Source organism: Lacerta agilis, chromosome 6 (assembly GCF_009819535.1).
Source record: "Lacerta agilis isolate rLacAgi1 chromosome 6, rLacAgi1.pri, whole genome shotgun sequence".
Lineage (NCBI taxonomy): Eukaryota > Metazoa > Chordata > Lepidosauria > Squamata > Lacertidae > Lacerta > Lacerta agilis.
This window is the reverse complement of record NC_046317.1, coordinates 30,750,008-30,769,923: the sequence shown is the minus strand read 5'-3', so window position 1 is coordinate 30,769,923 and position 19,916 is coordinate 30,750,008. Positions and strand designations below refer to the sequence as shown.

Here is a 19,916-nt window from a genome sequence, read left to right as displayed (position 1 = left end):
AGTTGGTTTGGTACTGTAAAGGGTGAGTCCCTCAGTGGATTATTATCAAGAACTTGATAATATTTCTGGGCTCTTATCAGTCTGCATAAGGTCATTTTAATTTATGTAAATGCATGCCTAAATTTACATAAACTTAATTTATGTAACTGTGTGGTTAATTAGCAAGGGGGTGGGGAACCCTCCCCCCCTTTTGTATATCTGGCATTGTATATGTTATAATTTGTTATCCTTGGATTATACTTGCAGGTGTAGGTCCTCCACACAGCCACTTGCTGCAGTTGTTCTGCCGCTTTGGGACTGAAAATATTTGCAAAGGATCATCTCTGAAGTGTCCAGCACCTCTGGAAATTAGAGAACCACTTGGACTGACTACAAAGTTTGCAAGTAAAAAAATGTTTTATTTTACTCTCTATAATTGTCACGGGGACTGTTGCTTTGTTAATCTTTTAAACAAATTGCTGTTTAGGAGCATTTGCTGTATTCTACGTACTCGGTACATAATTACATATGTATGTACAGTTCCAGTTAAAGAAAATTGGCTTACTAGTATTTGCCCATTTTAATCCCTCCTAAGTCCCATAGGACCCAAACAGGAACGCTTAGCTGTCTGTCTGTCACACTCGTAATGTACCCAGGCACAAAAAGAAGCTCCACAGGTTCTGGCGTAAACCTGAATTGACTTGAGCTCCACTACCACTGACATATTAAGGCTGCAGTCCTAAATACACTTATTAGGCAGTAAGGTGCAACGAAGTAAATATGATGAGGATTGCACTGTGAGTGGGTATAAAGCGAGAACAAACAAAGGGGAGAGATCTTAAAACAAAATATCCAAGGGCATAACCTGCCAAGGCTTTTGAAGAGGAAAATGGGTATGGGTGAGTGTAAAGCAGGAACTTTCCCAGGGTCCATTTCAAGCCCAAGAAAATGTTTAAAACACAGTTAAAATACTGCTAAAACACAAACATCTTATAGATGAGCACAAGCAGAGTCAACATTGAAAAACAAAATATTACAGCAGTAAATGAGTTCTCTAAGAGAAGCTTAAAAAGTTGATTTATGAAGAAAGGTCCCAAAATCCTGGAGGGCAGAATTTAACCAGGCCTCTTTAAGGGAAGACATTCCAGAGTGCAGGCAGCGTTTCAGAGGCTTTTGTTTTGTGTTTCTGCCAATCTAATATTCTGGCTGGAGGAATCATTCCCATTTGAACATTCCATCCCCTCCATGCTTATGCCATATACATCACAGGTGCCCTGTTCCACTGAAGTGAATGAAATGGAACGGAACATATGTGCGTGAGAGACAGACAGACAGACAGAGAATGCGCAAGAGGGAGGGGTACAGGGAGAAAATATGGCAATGGTACATTGTATGAGGATTGGGGCCCCTGCATCCACCACCCCCCCTTTACAGGCAAGAACTGCTGCTTATGTAGATATATTAACTTAGTCCAGCTTATATCACAGGGCTGTTACAAAGATATAAAGTGGGAGGGGAGGATAATGTACGCAATCTCAAGTTCCTGAGAGAAAAAGCAATATACAAATATTCATCCACAAATACAGATGATGTAAAGAAAAAAAAAAGCATGCAAAAAGCCAGAAACCCCCCCCCCCTTGCTTTAACTGTGACAGTTCATAGTTCTGATTTCTTCTGTTTTGGGAGGCACCCCTCCCATCCTGAATCCCAGCATTTCTTCCTCTGGTTTCTTAGCAACAGTGATTGATTAAGCGACCTTAGCAACAGAGGATTCTTAGAAGCTTGCCTCCACGTTTTGCTTTCTAGATGCTTCCATGTTTAGATTTCTTGCTGACTTCCTTTTTACAAAATGAGAGCAAAGAGTCTGGGTCCACTGCTGGCTTGGACATGGTCTATGAACTCCTTATGCTCACTTGTTGGCATCCCTGTGATTGAAAAAGACTAGAGTCATTTTCAAGTTTGTTAAAGAGGCTGCAGCTATGCATGTAGTTCATAAAATTGGTATAATAGCTGGTAAACAAATTCTAATGTAAGTTGTGGCTGTCACCTTATTCAGATTCTGTTCCTCTTGGCTTCAAATGTTGGCAGATTTTATGACCTGTGGACATAAAATACCCCTAGTGCATTAGTTCTAGAATTAATTTAGCCAGCATGTGTACTGCAGGAAATCTTCTTACTGGTTTTGCCAGAACAAAAGTTTTGTTGTTTCTTCTAATGATCTTTTATTTCATTGGGGCTGACTTAGAAAGCCCTGCGATAAATTATGACACCGGAATACCATAGGAGGGCTGTAAAAGAAACAAACATTTGCTTATAAATTATTGTTTCTGGAGAGTGCCCATGAAAAATACATACTTGGCGAAAGGCTGTTTTTCTGCCTCCCAGAAATTGTGTGAATTATGGACAAATATAATATACAACAGCAGTAGCCAGCGTGAAATCCTACCATGCTTGCTTCTTAACCACCATGCTCATTCGTTTGTGAACAAACACAGCCAACAATACAGATGTGATTAGGATTGCTGAAATAAACAGGAAAACTCCAAATTGCTTGTAGCTAACAAGAGTTGCTTACTGGGGGGGGGGGGCGGGGTGTCATCCCGGCAGGGTCACCATTATGTGATGTCTGGGTGTGTGCATTGATTGGAAAATAAGATTCTTGTTTGGGATGTAAACGGGGGAGAGAAAAGATCATGGCTGGAATTGACTAAAGTGTTAGATTGAACCAAAATCACCACTATCTGCACAATAAACGCAGGGAGTCCAGTGGCTTAAGAAGCAGGCCAGACCATTACTTTGCAGCATGGTTGCTGCTTGAAAAAAGAAAGGTCTGAGGGGTTGTCCCACATGGGAAGATATTTGTGTGTAGTGGCTACTCACAGTTTTCTGACATTATTGGGACTAAAACAAAAACATTCTAGAGAATATACACAAAATGATACAGGAATACAAAAGAGTGCTGAGAATGACAACAACTTTAAAAAGGTATAAAATGCATGTTATGGTATGTATATACACACACATAAACAAACATATATATATACACAGACACATTCAATGATAATGATTTACTTTTTAAAAAGAAATATTGCAATAAATAAATGGATTCTTATCCAAATCCCAGAGGGGTATAAAACTGTGTCAAAAATAAAATAAAAACTGGGGGGAAATTAGTTAAAAGGTTTTGTGTGTTGTTGTTGTTGTTTTAAAAAATACTGTATATTCTGGCGTATAAGACTACTTTTTAATCCAGGAAAATCTTCTCAAAAGTCGGGGGTCGTCTTATACGCCGGGTGGAGAATCTGTGGTCGAGTATATCTCAAACTCTATATTTTAACTGGAAAAGTTGGGTGTCGTCTTATATGCCCAGTCGTCTTATACACTGGAAAATACGGTAATTACTTTCTCACTCGATTGCTGGCTTGTGGTTTCTAAGTGCTTTGTAGCGGTGTTCAAAATGAAAGTGAGCAATATCAAAACTGTGTGGGTCTGTGGGTCTTGGTGAAGGACAGGCAATATTCAACTCTCCACATAAATGATGGGGAGAAGCGATCGAGAGAGGAGACCCTGGTGAGATCTGTAAGGAAAGGCTGCCACAAGTGAGAAGTCTGCTGAGTACAATCCAAAACATGTAAATTAATTCTGGCAAGCTTATGTGGAATGTCCTGATATGTGCATTTTGGGAAGCCTTGACTCAACAGGAAGTGTTAGGCAAGCTACTCTACTGAGGTTTGCAGAGAAATCAGGCCTTTCGTTGGGGGCGGATGGTCATTTTGGCGGTTACTGTGGAGGGCTGGGTATTTTTTATTAAACTGTTGCAAACTAACTTCTTTAGGCTCCCGAGAAGGCTTAATTAGATCAGTTATGGAAAGCAGGGAAGGATTGGGGGCAAGTAAGGTATCATGAGTAGTGAGAAGTTTGGCATGAGTGGGGAGGGTGGGTTATGTGATGTACCCATTAAGAGGGGTTTGTATTCGGCTCATAGAACTGACATAATCAGATTTTCAGAGCTATACTGAGTGCTCTTTGATATCTGCATGGTGCCATAAATGTGTGGTATACAACACCCTACTCTGTTTCTGCTTTTAATCTGTATTCAGGTGCGGTGGGTGGTATGCTAGACAGGTGCCTGTCAGTGGTAACGGATAGGATGAAAGCCAATAACTTGAAGCTTATTTCCCAACAAGCTGTGTGTGGGTGATTCCTCTGTCTGGATAAGTGGGGTTCGGCCAGTTTTTTTTTTTTTTTGCGGGGGAAAGAATCAGATTCATAGTGTGGCAGCACCGATGTATCAACTTATTTTGTTATACACATAGTGTTCTATAGGTATATTTAACATAAGCCAAATCCAGGGGTTCAGTGTTTGGCACAGTTTAACTCCCCAAACCTTGATTAAGTGGACGGCGATAAAACTCCTATATAGAAGCTAAAAACACTGAGCCTGGATAAGAGGGTGGGAGCTGAAATGTAGAGAGGAGCCTTTGACAAGTCAGGGCCGAAAGCCTGAAGAAAAGTGCTGTGGACTAAGATGGGCCAAGGGTGTGTATGAACTCCAGGGAGTCCTTGAAAGCGAAGAGGGAGTCTCAAACTGTCAAAGCTAAATCTGATCAGGAAGGCTACATACACTCCTGCTCTGTCATGTGAGGAGAGAAATCCCATGTGGCGTATTCCAGCGGGGGAAACCACAAAACTCAAAATGTGGAACTTCACTCTCACTTTGGTTGTTGAGGAGAAAAACGTATTCTCCCTTGAGTCCAACTTTCTTTCATTACCTCTTGGGAGCCAAAAGACCCAGAGAGGAAGGAAAAGGAAAACAAGTCTTCCGTGTGGCAGTTGTCACCACATGACAAGCTATTTGAGTGCAGCAGTATATTACCATTCAAATCAGGCAGCTTTCTCCATTATGTTGCAGGCCACCTTCCTTTCTGCTAAAGTCTGAAACGGGGACAGAGGCAGACAACTAGGAAAGTCCTTAGTTCAGTTGTAGTGTCTATTCAGAAGCTCCCAGTGTCTATTCAGTATTGCTGGTTAAAGAAAGATAATAAGCACTAGAAAAATGTTTTTGTTTACCTGGGGACACAAAAGACTTTACCAACCAAAAAAAGAAAATCTTGTTAGGTGGACTAATGGTCTCAGTAGGCCTATATGACAGCATTATACATTTCTTTATAAATATTACTTTTGGAAATAATTACAGGTAGCTTGAGAGAAGCACCACATATTGGGGTATACACATGCTTCTGTAGACTCCACATTTGCATTTGTAGGGTTTTGAAAAAAATTGCCAAAACTTGCAAACCCCGTTCACCAGAGGCAAAAGCAAAATTCATTTGCACATCACAAGCAGGCAGTCCTTTTTTCAAGCTGCCTTCTGCTCAAAGGAAAAGAAGCAACTATTTTCTGTCTTTGGACTTAGTTGAGTCACAACAGCGTCTACAAACAGCTTTCTTGTTCTGTCACCAGCACGAGTGAAGAGCCTTCTAGAAATGCACAGAGAGAATAACGCCTGATTTTCATGCTCCTCTTCTTAGTTTCCTTTTGCTCTGGTTGCATGAATTCATCCATTGTGCTCTTTTCATTAAAATGAAAGTAGAAATTGCATAGCACCAAGACATGAAATCACAGAATCCAGATATTCAATCATGGATGGGGTGCTGGTTCTATGAAAGGAGTTTGGGGGAGCCATTACAAACTAAGTTTCAAAACACCATTAAGTTGCTTCTACTGAGCCTCTTGGGCTTGCTGATCAGAAGGTCGGCGGTTTGAATCCCTGCGACGAGGTGAGCTCCCGTTGCTCGGTCCCAGCTCCTGCCAACCTAGCAGTTCGGAAGCACGCCAAAAAGAGCAAGTAGATAAATAGGTGGGAAGATGACACATCACCCGGAAGCTGTCTGTGGACAAACGCCAGCTTCCTCGGCATGTAAAGCGAGATGAGCGCCACAACCCCAGAGTCATCTGCGACTGGACTTAACTGTCAGGGGTCCTTTACAGTATGAAGTGAGTGTTCAACTCACTCTCTGAACCAAAGATTTGATCTCTCCTTGTTGCGCTGCTTGGCACCTTGTGATGGTGTACTGCTTCTTCCATTCTTCCATTCCTCCAGCCCCAACCCCTACATTGTTGGCAGAAGACTACATGGAATTGGCTGAAACTTATCCTTGTAGATATTGTGGGAAATCAGCAGTGCTGATCAGAAGGTGAGTGTTTCAGAGCAAAAGCTCAGAATAGAACAATAGAAGACTGTGGAATGACAAAGCTTTTACAGTGACTCCTGTGGAATAGTAAAATTAATAATACCGCAATGAGGCATTAAAATAAAAGAAACATTACCAATCTAAGCAAATGATCAGAGTTCAAAGCCATGATCTGGTTCATTTATATACTACACTGTGCACAAGTACATAGTGCTCAAAGTGGTTTACAGAAGACAACTTAAGTGAAATAGAACCAAAAATATATATGAAAATAATATGCTGTCATATGCCATTGATATTCCAACAGCTACAATTTATTTGAAACATATGAAAAGTTTACTTGAGGATGAAACATACCAACAAGCCACTTGCCAGTATCCAGCATCAATAATATCAACATTATACCTCAATGACAGACTAGTTGTCAAGGAGAAAAGGGTAAAATTAACAGAATCGAACTACAGTATCTTTAGCAGCCACTAACTGCTTCTTATCCTCATTTAAATCAACTGGATAATAACAATGCACAGAGTTTCTGCTTGCAATATCCACATACGTTTAAGCTACGGTTCTGCACAATCTCTGCTGTGGAAATCTGACCCAATGCCTCCTGGTGTTGCTTAAGCTAACAAGGTGGCATGCATTTTCCCTTCAAAGAGCATCTCCAATGAGACCTTTAGTCAAAGCCACAGAATGCCCTGGGAATTGGAAGTGCCTACAAACGAAGCTGCTGTCCTGATTCAGAATGAATTAGCTGCTGTATTTCAGCAATGCCCTTATTCCCTTTTTTGTCGATGCAAATGAGGCTCCTCTGCAGTGTCTCTGGGGCTCCCGGTGAAGGATGCAACATGCTGTGCGCAGCCTTTGCTCAGTTAACCAAGGCTGAAAGGAAGCAAACTGCAGGAGACTTCAAAGTGAAACTTTTTTCCACTGAGCGGTGCCTTCTTAATTGAATGCAAGTAGTTAGTCATGAGTTAATGAAAACTTTTGAGAATCTGCCTGATTGGCATGCTCCCTAAAGGTACTAATTACACACATTCCTAATTGAAAGGACATCTGCTGCATCCTTTTAAGGCTCTTTCAAAATGTCTAAGGGCATATCTAAACTACAGGCTTAGGCTGTGCGTACACTCCTGCATCCACTGGTTTGCAAAGCCATGTATGCAATATGTTAGTTGCATCCATGCATTTATCCTGTTGTTTCTTATAAAATACTGCATTTTGAACAACCTAGCTGCATTTTGAGTCTGTAATGTGTGCACAGCCTCGTTTTAGTTTTATACCAGTGCAACTGTTGTGGCTTCTTCCTGCCCGTCTTTAAAAAAAAAAAAACACCAAAAAACCAAACAAACCCACCCAACATCCTGGGGATTATAGTTTGACAAGGATGCTTAGAATTATGAGTTTCAACATGGCAATTCCCAGTAGAGAGGGGATGACTTTTAAATCAGTGTACACATGCAGAAAAAATACAACTGGATGCAAAAATGAAGCAAGGAAGTTGTGCAATGAGGCAGTGGGGAAAATGGTGACAATGCAACAAAGCTATGCAGCCAGTATAGCTGGTGAAATATTGGTTGCCTCAGGTGGTTAGATCACATGATCCCTGGCAATGTTATTGGTTTATTGAACCAGTTTCTAGTCCAGGGTCTCTCAGGTCCCAGGAACTGCATATGGCCTCTTTTGTGGCCCTTAGAGGTCTCCCCTGGTCATACATTTCTCACTTGCCTTGCCTTGCACCCCAAGTGATTTCCCTGCCCACAATGTGTCCTTCAACTCTGATAGAGCCTCTTGTTTGCATGGAGGACATAGAGGGCTGTGTGTAGAAACTGGCCTACTGTGCAAAGGTTGTTCTGCTCACATTTGCCTCAGGCCCCACTGACCACTGTCATGTGACCCTCCGAAATGTAGAAAGCAAAGATCACGAAATTACGAAATTAAGATAGAACAAAGTACATCCTGTCAATATCCCAATAAAAATCCAGAATCAGTACACTGAAGCAAAACACAGAGCAGTTCAATTTTTTAAAAATCAACAGTCATGAAATGCCCAAATTAACAAATGTATTTTTAATAGGCATCTGAAACATGTCACAGTTGATGCTTATTGGATTGCACAGGGGAGCGTGTTGCAGAGGGCTGATGCAGCTGTGGAAAAGGCCCACTTGTTAGACTAGATGGCAGTCTGCCAGCCACAGCAGACTCAAAGCAGGAGCCGCTGCCCACCTACTTAATTTTCCGAGTCACGAAGAAACTAGATGACCTGAGACTTGCAGCTCCATCATCCCCTGCTGGCAGCAGTAAGGAAAGCTGCAGCCAATCAGCACTGGAGGAATCAAGTGACTGGGAAAACCAACAGCCCCAGCTCTACTATGAGCCCAGGTGAGCCCCTGGACTCGGGTGGCAGATCAGGAATGGCGGCAGAGCCATCCATCCACCTGTTAGCTATCTGCAACCTATAGCCAGTCATCTGCAAGCCTGTCCACTATTGCTTCTGCCAATGTGCCTTTGCCTACCAATGTCAAGTGGCTACTTCCCAAAAAATAAAGCAGGAATATGGGTATGCCTACTGATTGACCCATTCCCCCCCACAAGAAGTAGCTTTGGAACCCATACACTGGATTGTTTTGAGTGGTGCCATTTGCGTCTGATCCTGACAAGCCCTGACAACCACCCACTGCTAAAAATATTGCTGCAGGTGGTCGCTTGGTCAGCCAGCTTGGCCTTGTCTGTGCATATAATAATAATAATAATAATAGTAATAATAATAATATAATAATAATTAATAATGGTAGAGTTTGAATTTGGCATTAGCATTCTTTCTCTTTGCTGTAAGCTTTGTGTGTGCAATGGTGTTTGTCCTGGGTAGATAAAAAAAAAAAGCTCTGAGCAATGGAAATGAAAACAGCGTTCTGTAAAGCAAAGAAAAATAAAGCAGCCACATTACAGGAATGTAAATGTCACTGAAGTCACTCATGGGCCCCGTGAGTCAGCTCTGAAGACTCACAGGTCTGGGCTGACATTCCTCAGGCACCTTCTCCTGGGGCTGCATTAAAACAACAACATTGCACCTTAGGATAATGCTTGTCATTTCTGTCTCCATTTGCAAATGTGATTGGACAGAAATGTGTCGGCTTTCCACCTATCAATTCCACCCTGATGCCATTCTGGTTAAATTAGATGTCATTCAGTCCGCCTGTGCAGTTTACCTTTCCAACTGGAAGCCAGCTTTTCCTTGCAGAAACTATTGACGCTGCCAATGTCCTTGTTCTGAGAGGTGGTTTGTTTGTTTGTTTGTTTTAAATGGGACAGAATTAACGGCATATATATACAACTAAGCATTTTAAATATATATATAATTTAAAAATTGTATTTTTTTTACTAATGCATGACTGTGCAATATAGCTTCATTTTCATGCATTATTCTGAAACTGTTAAAAATGCTCTTTGTGGGAGAGTTAGAAATAACATTGCTTGGGCTACAGTGAGTCAGGCTGTGTTTTGGGTCAAACCTAATGGCAGAACTATGTTTTCAGACAATAAGAATCAGTCCCATGCTGACCTTCCTACACCCCCCCCCCCACATTTCCTTCTCTTGCACACTCTTCTCTCTTTCTCCCTTCACTTCAGTTTAGCTTGCAATTTTGTCTGAACTGGGTTAAATTATGATTTGAGGAAGCATAGGTTATCTACAATCCAGGACTATAAACCCAGTTCAAACTCTGCCAAAACATGAAAGACCAAAACATGATTTGATGCGATTTCTGAACCAGCACATTTTTGGCTATTTGGCTGTTAATTACTTTTCTAGTGCATAAAGCAAAATTTTGTAAAGCACAAAGAGAAGTGGAAAGGTGTTTATTGGTAGTACATTGGTACCTCAGAAGTCGAACGGAATCCGTTCCAGAAGTCTGTTTGACTTCCAAAAAGTTCAGAAACCAAGGCACAGCTTCTGATTGGCTGCAGGAAGCTCCTGCAGCCAATCGGAAGCCACGGAAGCCATGTCAGACATTCAGATTCCAAAGAACGTTCGCAAACCGGAGCACTCACTTCCGGGTTTGCGGTGTTTGGGAGCCAAAACGTTCGAGTCGCTAGGCGTTCATCAACCAAGGTACGACTGTATTCAACTAGAACTATAATCCTATACTCATTTACCAGAGAGTAAGTCCCACAGAAAGCAATGTTGCTTGCTTCCAAAGAGACGTGCATAGGATTGCACTGTGAGAGGAGAGCTACTTAAATCAATGGACTTGTCCATCACTGCTAACTGCTACTAAGAAAATGAAAGTAATCACATAAACAAGCTACAGGGTAGAGTCTTAGATCCAACCCATAACAACTGTGGCAACGTTTAACACTATAATTACGCATTGCTGGCTTTGTATCCTGTCTTTCTTGAAAGACTGATGCTTTGCCACTATACATCTCTGAATTCAGGTTAGAAACACAGAAACAGATGTGAGTAGTGAGTGTGCAAATGCACCCAAAGCCACACAGATGAGACCAGAAAGGCCTTGAAGAAATTGCCTGAAGCAAAGCTCTGTCCAACAGAGTAAGTTAGGCAGTGTTATTTCAGAAATGATAGTTTTTCAGACGCTTAAAGGCAGTATGTAGGGCTATCTTTGCCTGGGGCTACACACATCTACCCCCACCCCCATCCCACTATGGTTTCTGGTCAAATAGGGTTTTAAACAAAATTCTTATTTTATGATTTGTCAGGTGTATACAACAGGTGAGGCCTGCAGCAAAATGTTGCAGCGTGTTCAGTGACAAGTTACATTTCCTTCCTAACAGTCAGTCTACAGCCCATGGCTACTTATTGGGCTGTTCTATTTCGTTTGAATATTTTGCTCTCGTATGCCTTTAAAAGAGACATTTTTGTACTTCTGAAAACCAAGGGTTTTCCCCAGAGCATGCTGATACCACCTCCTTGTTTCTCAGTGGCTCTGATTTGCCTTAAATGCTGCTGGCATTCACCACCAGTAGAAGGAAACTATGGGCATCAAAATGCCTCATTGTGCTGCTAAAGTGGTCCATATAATCAAATCACAGAATTGTAGAGTTGGAAGAGACCGTGAGGGTCATCTAGTCATCTAGAATGGGAACGATTTCAACTCGGAAGGTTTGTTGAATGAGGAAGTTCTCTAGGTGCTGAAAATACAACAGAGACAGCACCTGCAACACGAAAGGCCCGATTCCTACAGTGTGTGGAATGGACATCATGATAAGATGGCATCTGCACAGCACAGTTTTTGACTGGGTATATAAAGGGAGAGATTATCTTTCAGGTATCCTGGGTCCAAGGTGCACAGCCAGCACCTTGAACTTAGACTGGTAGTTCATTGGCAGGAAGTTAACTTAAGAAAGTTCACAGAAGGAAAGTTTCCCGTCCTTCTTTTCCCATATGTGTCCCAAAGAGTTTCTCTGCAGGGTCGGGGACCCTCCTGAATAACACGGGCAGGACTGTGTGGGCTTCTGAGGAGGTGACAGGGCAGGAAACTTTCCATTTGTGAGCTTCCCTTGGTTAGCCTACCCGAGGATCCAAGTTTGTTTTGGGCCCATGTACCTGCCCCCTACCCCCAGCATATCATCTCACATTGATCATGAAGGCCCCATGGAAGACTTTTCCTTATTTAGTTCTTGACATTTCTCTTCTAACTTTTATCCAAGGAATTTGAAGGGGTGCTCAACCCGGTCTTGGGCTGATTAATATTCTACAGCCTTTTACATGTGTCTTTGGGAAGGGGGAAGTTATTGTTTTGCTGTTCTATTTTACTTACTTACTTGTTTTTATCCTTTTTTATTCTGTGAACCGCTCTGAGTTCCTATGATGAAGGGCGGGCTAATGAATCATTAAAATCCTAAAGTGATCAGTCCAAGGTGACCCAGTGAGTTTCATGGTTGAATGGAACTTGAATCTTGCCCTGCCCCCTGGTCCTAGTACAACACTCTGCTACACTCACTGACTGAATCAAATCTTTATTACGGTCATAGACCAGCATAAGGAGGGTGGGGAACAATCATTTAAAATCTGTAAAACGTTTTGGGAAGCTAAAATTATTAAAACAGAAGGTATATATGAAAGACTGTAAGAATCTAAAAGAGGTTAAAAGAATCTAAAAGAAGGGTTAGGAGCATTAAACGGATGCAGAAGAGCACAAAAGGTTAGTATATAAAAGGCTATGGCTATCAATTTACAGAGCACTCTGATATGAGTGTTCATTAAATCTAGTTTGTGGCACAGGTCATCATCCGATGAATTTTGAACGCTGCTATGCAGAACCTGGCAGCAATGTATGTTGTAGCAGGGTTGGAATCTGAAAGCAGCAGGGAGGTATAGAATTGTCCTGTGCGCCTTGGGTACTTATGGAGTAGTGGGGAGATGAGGCTAATACAAATGTCTCTATAATATAGGCACTGGAGAAGCACATGCTCTATTGTTTCTATTTGTCCAGAATCACAGGGGCATTGTCTCTCCGAGTAAGCAATCTTCCTATATCGAACTTCAATAACAGCCGAGGGGAGGGCAAGACATTGTGCCAGGGTAAAAGCCCTCCAATGCTTAGGGACTACAAGATTAGTTAGATATGCCATGGAGGATGCAGAGTTCCTGATGGGTTCATTGGCAATAAAAGTTGGGGTCCACTCTGCTACACAATTATTGTTGTTGTTGTTGCCGCCATTGCCCTTTATGGCTCATGGGATGCCCTAGATCACTGAGCACATTTCAGCACATGTCATCACTTGAAGAAGGAGCCGAGAAGATCCCATGTGTGTACACAAAATAATATGGGTGGAAATGGGTTTTTAAGTATTGAAGTGGAAGGTACTTGTGCTACATAACTATCTCTCCTTCCTAAGAAAATTCAGTCACAGGCACAATCTCTCTCTACATGAGGCTGAGTACCCCTGTTTCAAGCAGGATTTGCCTTTCATTTTCTTAGCAAGGCTTACGTTTCTGCGGCCGCCATGCTTCTCCTAATGCTATTTAAAATAATAATTTGGAAGCTACTTTTATTTTTTACAATTCTAATTATCTAAAAGTTCATCTTGAACTATAAAATGTGTTATTGCCGGTGCTGTGCAGAAGCATAAAACATACCATTAGGCATACTGCTGTCACATCTTGATAAGATGAAAACTGGGGAGTTTCAAAAAATAATAATAATAAGAGCTTATTCAGATATGCTTCAGTGCCTTCAGAAAATTACAGAATATTTTTAAACTTACATCTCCAACTTATGAAGCAACTAATGGTACAATCTTAAACACACCTACTCAGAAGTAAGTCCAGTTGAATCAGATGGGACTTACTGCCTGGTATGTATAAGATTGCAACCTAATTTTCATAAGGATGAAGTGTGGAATTAATCGGGGGTTCTAACCCTCCCAGCTGTGAAGGAAACTATTATTTTCCCAGTAGGGCTGTATTCTTACCATATTATGTGAATGGCCCAAGTTTCTGAGTTCATACACATCTTAACACGAGAAATTTCCATTCATTCTAATGGCACATGATGATTAGAGTGGAGGTCTGCAACAGAAATGTTGCAGTGTAAAGTGCTTCCTTTCAGGCTTCCAGCTACTGCATATGATTTTCTCCCGCTCTGACAGTCAGTCGGCATTTTTCCTTTGGTTTCATATGACATAGGAAGAAGAGTTTGGATTTGATATCCCGCTTTATCACTACCCTAAGGAGTCTCAAAGCAGCTAACATTCTCCTTTCCCTTCCTCCCCCACAACAAACACTCTGTGAGGTGAGTGGGGCTGAGAGACTTCAGAGAAGTGTGACTAGCCAAAGGTCACCCAGCAGCTGCATGTGCAGGAGTGGAGACGCGAACCCGGTTCCCCAGATAACAAGTCTACCGCTCTTAACCACTACACCACACTGGCTCTGTATACTTGATAGGGAGCACCACTTTTCTGATGAGTGTAACTGTGCTATTCACATGTTTACAACGATGTGTCATATTCACATATAGGGCTGCTTCCTTTATCTCAAAAAAAACTGCACAAAACATAGCATGTGAACACAACCTAACCTTTAAGGTACTCCATCCAGCAAGATGGGTTGTATCCAATTACGTCATATTCAAAGCAGAACCATTGGAATCAATGCACCTAGGTTAGTCATTATTAACTTGTCTGTTGATTGCAATGCACCTACTACTCTATAACTTGGTCAGATACAATACATTATGTCCAAATAATCAGATACATTGTTTCAAGCTGTTTTTCTAAGCAGGTCAGCTTTATTAGTTGCAATTTGAAGCCCGATAGCAAAAATATATTATTTTGCATTGTCATGGAAATTTAGTCTACACCAGAACATTCTGAGGCTGACTTAGCTGATAATTAAATTTCTTCGCTGTCTTGAAACAAAGGAGGCTCTTTATGCATTCATGGTCCAGCTATCCTTTCCTCAGAAAGAAGTAACACACCATCACTCTGAAGTTAGGTTCTCTGATGTCTAACTTTTGAGAGGAACACTGAAGCAAATAGACTGTAGGAACAGTCATTTAATCCAAACAGCCAGCTGCCAAAACAGTAGAGTTCCCGTCCATGCCTCACATCACTCAAGAAATGCAAATCTCAAATGGAATTTTCTCTACTTAGCACTGTGTTTTGTTTAGGATATTGGCTGCAAAGGCCACCCATTTCAGGAAGGCATCTAGGATGCTTATGTGGCCCCTACAAAAAAATGCTGATCAGCTATTTTATACCTTTATCACAGAAAGCCCAATCCTATGCATCTTTTCAGAATAATTAGAATTTAATAATGTATTATTTATATGCCGCCCATCTGACAGGGTAGCCCGAGCCATTCTGGATAGCTTCCAACAAATTAAAACATCAAACAACACAGCGCGCGCACACACACACAAAAATCAAATATTAAACATACAGAAGCCTTTGTTTAATGAGGCTTGCTCTCAGGTATGGAGAAAGAAATTAAACTCAGAATGAAATGTGTGCTTTTATGAATGTGTCCTTTTAAGGTAAAACATCACTGGGCCATTGGGGCAAATGGAGCCCTGCCCTGTCAATGTCAGTCTGCCTTAAGCCAATCCTCACCTGACTGTCAGTTTACTTGCAGCCAATCAAGAGGTGCCTCTGGATGCGATTGGCTCCAGCTCCTACTGTTAGTCTCCCCTGTCTTCTGCCTTGCCAGGCACCACTGCCAATTGGAGCAATCCAGATAACAAGCCCAAAGCATAAATCAGCAACGAACTGGCAATAGCTAGAAATATCATCACAGTATAGTTATTGGTAAGAAGAGAAAACAAAAAACAGCATCAAAGTCATCAAAAACTAGGGAAAAGCAAGAGAGAATATTTTTTTTAAAAAAAAGCCTTAAGCAGGAGGGCAATTCAGAGGTTAATAAAGAAAAAATTAAAAACCTGAACAATGCCAGAGGGTGGAACTGGGAATCTTTTGCATCAAAGCTATGGTCTGACTGAGAGCTGCAGTATGCTTTAGACATTTCTTCCTGTGTTTAGCTTAATTTAAATTTGGAGGTGTATAAAACACCCAGGCAGAAGTACCACAGGTGGTGCATCTCAACATCACTCTGTATCCATGTTTCTAAGCCTTGCAATCTGCTTGTCACACAGTTCTTAAGTAATGCTATTAATTAATAATAACAACCAAACAAAATAATATTAACTAAACAAATACTGAGGATTTATTTGTACAGCACTTTCAAAGTGTTCAAATTTCTACACATGTCTTACCTATAATTATGACTCTTAACAACAACCCTGTAAGGTAATTAAAAACAACAACAACAAACCACTATAATCAGGGATTATTATTATTTAAATATAAATTATTATTATTATTAAAAAAAGAGGGGAGTGAAACCTTCTTTCAACTCCCACCCCCTACAGCCCTAGTATTTATTTTTAACTGAGGGAACATAGGGATAAAGTTAAATTACTTTAAATCTAAATGTGGCAGGATTTACCCCATTTAACATATGGAGATTAAACAAATACATCAAAAGAAAAACCTAATGTAATCTTTAGATAGGAAACTCATTTCAGGATAACAGAAGAGACTTTTTGAAATCCTTCTCTGATAACATATTATGCTGCTGGAGTTAGTTCAAATCAAGAGAGTTGTGATACAGATCCAAATTGTCCCTAAGAAGTTTTACAGAAGAACAGAACTATCTAGATGAAGATTAATTGTTATAACAGTATATTTGAAGTTACTGAAATTAATACTACTGCTTTTTCTTCTTCTTCAGATAATGGGGAAGAGGATTATTATAAATAACTGATTCTAAAGTAGGATAAGTTCTTTTAAATGGGGATGTGGATTTTTTCCATCAATTGGGAATTACAGTAGATTATTTAGTAACATTTTTGATACATTTTTGAACACTTGGTCAGCTCTAGTTGTGAAATAGTTTTTATTGTGTTTGTTTGAATTTGAATTTCTGATGGATTGTACCCCATTCTGAGATCTCTTATGATGAAGTATTGGTGGGAAATGTGCTAAATATAGAAATACAGTAAGGAACTCATCTTATAATTTCAAAGGCGTTTGGAACCTCTTTTGTAAACTATTTGTAATAGATGCATGGAGGGGCCATATTCTGTTGGAAGCATAAATCTTGCTTTTTATCACACAGAGAATCTTAAAGGTTATAATATATGTAAATATTATCTCTATAATATGAGTATTGTTTATTTGTTTATATACCACTTACTTGCCAACATGTAAGTATAAAAATAACTGCACTAAACTAAAAATAACTTTTAAAAACCACTTCCGTTTCAGTGTATCTGAAGAAGTGTGCATGCACACGAAAGCTCATACCAAGAACTTTCTTAGTTGGTCTCTAGGGTGCCACTAGAAGGATTTTTTTTTATTTTTTTTTGTTTTGACTATGGCAGACCAACACGGCTACCTACCTCTAACTTTAAAAAACCAATGAGTTTTCAAGACCTAAGCAAGAAGCTGTTCTTTTCCTTTATTTTAGCAATACAGTCTCATATTAATTGTTATATTTATATCCCACCTTTCCTCCAAAGAGTTCATGGTGACATACATGGTTCTCCTCCACCCCATTTCAGCCTCACAACAACGCTGTGAGGTAGGTTAGGCACACACCCTGTGACTGGCCAAGCTCACACAGTGAGCTTCATGACTGAGTAGGGATTTCAAGCCTGGTTTTCCAGACCCTCGTCTAACCACTACATGGTAGTGAATATGTTGATCTGACTCTTGTTTGGGACATAGTTAAATCACATATGAGGGAACAGTTTATTCATGCAACCTTTCTTAAAAAATAAAAAAAGAGAAAACCAACATATAGTATCAAAGAATGTAGTAAAACGAGAAAATAGCAGAATAAAACTCCCTTGAGGGCAAGCAATTGTTTAATGCTTGTGACGGAAACATTACAGTTAATGAATCCGCACAGCGTGGCCAGAAAACTGCTCTGGTCTAAATTTTAGTTATTTGAATACAAGCACTAGCCAGGAAAATTATTACTAAGGTTATTATTGCCTTTGGACAACAGGCAATAGCATGGCTTTGCACAAGTATATTTCAGTGAAATCAATGATGCTTAAGCACACTTAATACAGTTAAACCCTTTCCGAACAATATATCCAACTTCATGGGGATCATGGGGGCAGGCTCACTAGGTAGAATGCGGGTGATGAAGTGTACCTACAAATGTCATGCCTGCATACACAATAACAACATCAAATGTGGGACTAGGAGAATAATCAGAAAGCATGAAGAATTATCTCTGAAGTCAAGTCATGGTGACTAATCCTATGCATCCTATGCTCTATTTTTTTTTAAAAAAAGTGGAATAAAAGCCATAAATCAGACCAAACCTTTAACAAACCTTTATCCATATGTTATAACCAGTTGCATTGATGGGATGTTGTGTATTTTGATTTCAAGAAAGTTGGAATTGCAGTAGTTTCTAGGCAGTTTGGTTTGCAATGCCTTGAGAGATCTTAATAAATTTCAGTAAAGGGACCTAATAAAGCTACGAATAGCTCCTATTAGTGTTTATGGAGAGTAAACAATAATAACCATTAGGCTCTACAGGACCCCGAAGACCTTTACAAACAGCTTTTTTTTAATTAAAGAAAAATTATCAGAAAGGATGGACAATTGTATTGGTTGAGTAGTACAGCTCTGACCTAAACCTCTGAATAAAACCAGTGTTCACTGTCATTTAGGTGGGGATTGCTGTGGTTTACATTATAAAGATTTTATCGCTGTTTGTTCTTATATTGTTTCAGCACCACCATCCCTGAAAAACAGATTAACAGGGTAGCTTCCTGGGCAGGCTTCTTGGCCAGAGATTAAAGTTTTCTTAGTTTTTTTTTTTTTTTTTTTTGTCTTGCAATGTGTAAGTACTAGAATTTTAGCCTGGTTTAGGGAAGTCACTCTGATTCAGAAGTCACCACAAACAAAAATACAGTTAGAATACAGATGTGTGGCCCACACAGCATGTTAAGAAGACAAGGAGAACCTCCTGGGTTGGGCTAATGATCCAACAGGAAGCCTGACCTCCTGTTCTGGCTTGGTAAACACCATACATATAAAGCACATTTAAAGCTCCATCAGATTTTGGGCACTGTGGTTTTCAAAGCTACAATTCTCAGCACCGTTAACGTCATTTATTATCCATGTGTTATAAACATTTGCACTGAGACTTTGTTGGTGGTGCCACCGCTAGGGGATGCCTCATGACAGGCCTTTTCTGCTCTTGTTTATTGTTCCTGGATTGCCCTCCCTAGTGAGGTGTGCTTGTCTCTAGCATTATGAACTTTCAGGAGGAATTTTGAAACATTTATGTTTTACCCAGGCATTTGGCAGCTGAAGAATACTGTTCCCGGCAACTATGAGATCACTGAATGAAATAATGTTTCTAACTGTAACTGTTTTTAGAACATTTAATCTGTTTTAGGATGCTTTTTTTTAAAAAAAAGTGTATGTGAGGTTGCCCTTAAGAGTAAATTCAGATCTGTAGCTGAAGCAGAACGTGGCTGCTAAGTTGCTCAGTGGGGCTTCCTACCATGAACATGTTACAGCTGCGCTGAAAGAGTTTGCACTGGCAACCAGTTAGCTATTGAGCCAAATTAAAGGTCTTAGTGCTTGTATGTCTTAGACATTTCAGGACTTGGTTATCTGAAAGAGCACCATTGTGCCATGCCCTACTCCATGGAGCCTTCTCTGTGGTGGCACCTACCTTTTGCAATGATCACCCCCTGGACATCAGGCAGGTTATGACTGTGGATCCCCTCCCATTATTGAAAATGTACCTGTTTACCTGGGAATTGCCATGGCCATTAATACCAGGTTCCACTTTTTCTGGTTAGTGCGACTAAATTTGCAACATTATTTTATTCAGGGTGGATATTTGAACTAATAATAATAATAATAATAATAATAATAATAATAATAATAGACAAATGAGTTTGATTTTACTGCATGATATTGCTTGTGAACTGCCTTGGCATTTCTTCTTGAAATGAAAGGTGCCATGTGAATTATTTTATTAAATAAATAACAAAGACAAGTTATATTTTTTAAAAAGCCAGATAGTGACTAGCGCCTGAAAAACTACGTGACCAGTTCTGTGCATCAGAGAGTATGCTTTGGGCACATGGTTCTTGATAATCTGTAATGCTTTCCATCATTTTCAAAAAGATTTTTATATTGATGTTCACCGCAATGACATTTTCTGAGAGTGTAGGATATGTA

At 40.3% G+C, this 19,916-nt stretch overlaps 1 protein-coding gene across 1 annotated transcript in view; it reads left to right on the top strand.

The window, feature by feature from the left end:
• The first annotated feature begins 365 nt into the window (after positions 1–365).
• The window catches only part of ST6GALNAC3 (ST6 N-acetylgalactosaminide alpha-2,6-sialyltransferase 3), a 254,469-nt gene continuing 234,918 nt past the window's right edge, over positions 366–19,916 (top strand). Inside the window, exon 1 of the mRNA XM_033151791.1 lies at positions 366–384. The gene's annotated coding sequence lies outside the window, so the exon portion shown is untranslated. The remainder of the gene's footprint in view (positions 385–19,916) is intronic.